General features: G+C 34.2%; 1 non-coding gene across 1 annotated transcript; it reads right to left on the reverse strand.

Moving 5' to 3' along the window:
- Nucleotides 1-4133: 4133 nt before the first annotated feature.
- Nucleotides 4134-4237, reverse strand: LOC112724146 (small nucleolar RNA R71). Its single transcript, XR_003163324.1, has one exon. It is a non-coding gene; the product is annotated as a small nucleolar RNA R71 (small nucleolar RNA).
- Between the last annotated feature and the right edge of the window lie 963 nt (nt 4238-5200).

Here is a 5200-nt window from a genome sequence, read left to right on the forward strand (position 1 = left end):
TGAGATCCGAAAGGTCTAAACCTTATCTATGGTATTCCGAGTAGGATCTGGGAAGGGATGACTGTGACGAGCTTCAAACTCGTGAATGTTGGGCGCAGTGACAGTTTGCAAAAGGATAGAGAGATCCTATTCCGACACAAGTGAGAACCAACAGATGTTTAGTCGTGCGGTAGCTGTACATGGTATTTTTCATCCGAGACGAGAAATCTGACAGTTGATTAGCCGTGCAGAAACCGTACTTGGACCATTTTCACTGAGAGGATCATACAGCTTTCCATGGAAGGGAGCATGCATGATTGGATGAAGACAATAGGAAAGCAGAGGTTCAGAAGCAACAAAGCATCTCCAAACGCTTATCTGAAATTCCTACCAATGAATTACATAAGTATCTTTTTTTATTTTATGTTTTATATATCTTTTAATTATCAAAACCTTATAACCATTTGAATCCGCCTGACTAAGATTTACAAGATGACCATAGCTTGCTTCAAGCTGACAATCTCTGTGGGATCGACCCTTACTCACGCAAGGTATTACTTGGACGACCCAGTGTACTTGCTGGTTAGTTGTGCGGAGTTGTGAAAAGTGTAATAACAATTTCGTGCACCAAGTTTTTGGCACCGTTGCCAGGGATTGTTCGAGTTTGAACAACTGACAGTTCATCTTGTTGCTTAGATTGGGTAATTTTATTTTATGTTTAAGCTTTTTATTTTTATTTTCGAAAAAATACAAAAAACAAAAATTAATAAAATCATAAAACCAAAAAAAAATTTTGTTTCTTGTTTGAGTCTAGTGTCAAATTTTAAGTTTGGTGTCAACTGCATGTTTTTAATTTTTCTTAGATTTTCAAAAATTCATGCATTGTGTTCTTCTTTGATCTTCAAGTTGTTCTTGATGATTTTCCTTATTTGATCTTTAAATTTTCTTGTTTTGTGTCTTTTCTTGTTTTTCATATGCATTTTCAAATTATTAGTGTCCCTAGTACAAAAGTTCTTAAGTTTGGTGTCTTGAATGTCTTTCTTTTCTTAAAAAAAATCTTCAAAAATATGTTCTTGATATTCATCATGATCTTCAAAGTGTTCTTGGTGTTCATCTTGACATTCAAAGTGTTCTTGCATGCATTAATTGTTTTGATGTTAAATTTTTATGTTTTGTTTCATTTTGTTGTTTTTCTCTCTCCTCATTAAAAATTCAAAAATCAAAAAAATATAGTTTCCTTATTCTTCTCATAATTTTTGAAATTTTGAGTTGGCTTGGCAAAAAAAAATTTAAAATTTAGTTGTTTCTTGTTAGTCAAGTCAAAATTTCAATCTAAAAAAATTTTATCTTTTCAAATCTTTTTCAAAAATCAAATCTTTTTCATTTTTCTTCTTAATTTTATTTCATATTTTCGAAAATCCTTTCTAACAATTAATGTTTTAATTCAAAAATTTCAAGTTGTTACTTTCTTACTAAGAAAGATTCAATCTGTAAATTCTAGAATCATATCTTTTAGTTTATTGTTAGTCAAGTCATCAACTTTAATTTTTAAAATCAAATCTTTTTAAATTTATTTTTCAATTCTTTTTCAAAATAAATTTCAATCATGTCTTTTTAAATTTTTAATTTCAAAATCTTTTTCTAACTTCTTATCTTTTTAAAATTTATTTTCAAATCTTTTTCAATTAACCACTTGACTTGTTTTTTTTAATTTTAAAAAGTTTACTATTTCTTATCTTTTTCAAAACTACCTAACTACTTTTTTCTCTCATTAATTTCGAAAACTAACTAACAATTTTTTCAAAAATCTTTTTAATTAATTTATTTATTTAGTTTTCAATTTGCTTTTATTCCTTTTCTTAAATTTCGAATTCTAACTTATAATTAAAATAAAAACATATTTTTCTTTTCTTCTAATTAATATTCGAATACTCTCTCTCTCTCTCTCATCTCTTTCTATTTATTTTATTTATTCACTAACACTTCTCTTCTACTCATCTAATAATTCGAACCCTCTCTCTCTCTCTCTCTCTGTGTTCGAATTTCTTCTTCTTCCTTCTTCATTCTATTCTTCTGTTCCTCTAACACATAAAGGAATCTCTATATTGTAACATAGAGGATTCCTCTTCTTTTCTGTTCTCTTCTTTTTTATATGAGCAGGAACAGGGATAAAGACATTCTTGTTGAAGCTGATCCTGAACTTGAAAGGACTCTGAAGAGGAAGCTAAGAGAAGCTAAAGCACAACACTCCGGAGAGGACCTTGATGAGAAGGACTTTTGACGGTTTAGAATTCACAATAAATTCTCGTTGTAAAGTATAGTTTCTAAACCAACAATAATGCTTTCATACAAAAGTTTGTTTATCACTAGTACAAACCCCTAAATTTATAAGCCAAAGTATTGAAACCTCAGGTCGTTCTCCCTAGGAATTGCAATGAAGTGTCTTGTTATTGGTTATGAAATATCTTTGGGGGTTTTTGAGATAGGAGACAAGAAATGTAAAATGCAATGAAAAAAAACTAACAACTATGAAAAGCTCTTGGTAAGGTTATGAGAATTGGAAGTCCTATCCTCATTATCCTCCTCAATTGTGATAAGAATTGTCCATTGCTACCACTTAGTTTACCTCTAACCATGGAGGAAAGTCAAGTGGATGAATCAACTTGATTCCACAAGTCCTAGCCAACTCCCAAGGGAAAGACTAGCTTTAGTGGTATCTAAATCAATTAGCAACTTCTAATAATCAATCAACAAAGGAATTAGATAACTCAAGCGTCACTAATTACTCCACCTAAGCCAAGAGGATAAAATTCTATACTAAAACCCAACCAAGCATTTCATTAAACACTTGGAAGGCACAAAAGGAAAACATAGTAAATTGATAACAAGAATAGAATCTAACCACAATTGAATGTAAGAAATCAACAACAACAATTTAAGAAAACAAGATCTACATGAATTACCTCAAATTGCATTAAAAAAAATAGAATGAACAAAAGTAGATCTACAAACAAAGTAGAAGAAAATATAACAAACAATAGAAGAATGATAAATGTAACAACAAAGAATTAAGAAGAAGAAGTAGAAGAGAGCTTGAATTAAAACCTAGATCTAAGAACTAAACCTAATCCTAATCCTAATCCTAGAGAGAAGTGAGAGCTTCTCTCTCTAAAACTAAAACTAAACTAGCCTAAGGTGTGTGTATGAATCTATGATCCTTCCCCTTCATTCCTTGGTCTATTTAGCCTTTTCCTGCCAAAAACTCAGCTCCAAATGGGGCTAGAAACCCTCCAAAATTTCCAAGAACGTGTTCCTCTTTAAAAATCGCTTGTGGCCTTCGGCGTGCACGCGCACAGTGCGCGTGCGCGTCCCTGGATAATTTTGCAATCTGCGTGTAAGCGCATAGTGCGCGTGCGCCCATTTTCCAAATCTTTGGGTTTTCATGATTTCTCCACTTTGTATGCTTTCCTTCCACTCCTTTGATCCCTTCCTAGCCCCTTTTCAACCTGAAATCACCAGCAAACACATCAAGGCATCTAGTGGAAATCAAAGGTGAATCAAAATTATCAAATTAAAGGTCTAAAAAGCATATTTTCACATCTAAGCATAAGTATGGAGACAATCACAAAATCATGCTATTTCATTGAATAAATGTGAGAAAAGGTTATCAAAATGCTCTAAATTCAACACAAGATAAACCCTACAAAGGGGGTTTATCAGACCTTACAGAAATTTCTGATAAAGAAGCAGACATGGCAGCCGAACCTAACAATGGTGTAGATGCAAGGAAGATGCTTGGTGACTTTACTGCACCAACTTCCGACTTCTATGGAAGAAGCATCTTAATTCCTGCAATTGGAGCAAACAACTTTGAGCTTAAGCCTCAATTAGTTTCTCTAATGCAATAGAATTTCAAGTTTCATGGACTTCCATTAGAAGATCCTCATCAGTTCTTAGCTAAATTCTTGCAAATCTGTGACACTGTTAAGACCAATGGGGTTGATCCCGAGGTCTAAAGACTTATACTTTTCCCCTTTGCTGTAAGAGACAGAGCTAGGATATGGTTGGACTCACAACTTAAAGAAAGCTTAAACTCTTGGGAAAAGTTGATCAATGCTTTCTTGGCCAAATTCTTTCCACCTCGAAAGATGAGCAAGCTTAGAGTGGAAGTCTAAACCTTCAGACAGAAGGAAGGTGAATCCTTCTATGAAGCTTGGGAAAGATACAAGCAATTGATCAGAAGGTGTCCTTCTGACATGCTGTTAGAATGGAGCATCTTATGTATATTCTATGATGGTCCGTCTGAATTGTCCAAGATGTCATTGGACCACTCTACTGGTGGATCTCTTTATTTGAAGAAAACACCTGCAGAAGCCCAGGAACTCATTGAGATGGTTGTAAATAACCAGTTCATGTACACTTCTGAAAGAAATCCTGTGAATAATGGGATGACTCAAAAGAAAGGAGTTCTTGAGATTGATACTCTGAATGCCATATTGGCTCAGAATAAAATATTGACTCAGCAAGTCAATATGATTTCTCAGAATCTGACTGGAATGCAAGCTACATACGGCAGTACCAAAGAAGCCTCCTCTGAAGGAGAAGCTTATGACCCTGAGAATCCTGCAATGGAAGAGGTGAATTACATGGGAGAATCCTATGGAAACACCTATAATCCTTTATGGAGAAATCATCCAAATTTCTCATGGAAGGATCAACAGAAGCCTTAACAAGGCTTCAATAATAATAATGGTGGGAGAATTTGGTTTGGCAATAGCAAACCTTTTCCATCATCTTCTCAGCAACAGACAGAGAATTCTAGGTAGAGCCTCTTTGACTTAGAAACCGTAGTCTTTGATCTAACTAAGACCACTCATAGTTTCATGACTGAAACAAGGTCCTCCATTAGAAATCTGGAGGCACAAGTGGGTCAGCTGAGTAAAAGAGTTACTGAAACTCCTCCTAGTACTCTCCCAAGCAATACAGAAGAGAATCCCAAAAGAGAGTGCAAGGCCATAACTATATCCAAAGTGGCCGAACCTAGAGAGAGTAAAAAGGCAGTGATTTACAGTGAGGAAGACCTTGCTAGACGTCCACTGATCAATAAGGAGTTCCCTATTGAGGAACCAAAGGAATCTGAGGCTCATATAGAGACCATAGAGATTCCATGGAACTTAATGCTATAGTTCATAAGTTCTTATGAAGATTCTTCCTCTGATGA

Source organism: Arachis hypogaea, chromosome 11 (genome assembly GCF_003086295.3).
Source record: "Arachis hypogaea cultivar Tifrunner chromosome 11, arahy.Tifrunner.gnm2.J5K5, whole genome shotgun sequence".
Taxonomy (NCBI): Eukaryota; Viridiplantae; Streptophyta; class Magnoliopsida; order Fabales; family Fabaceae; genus Arachis; species Arachis hypogaea.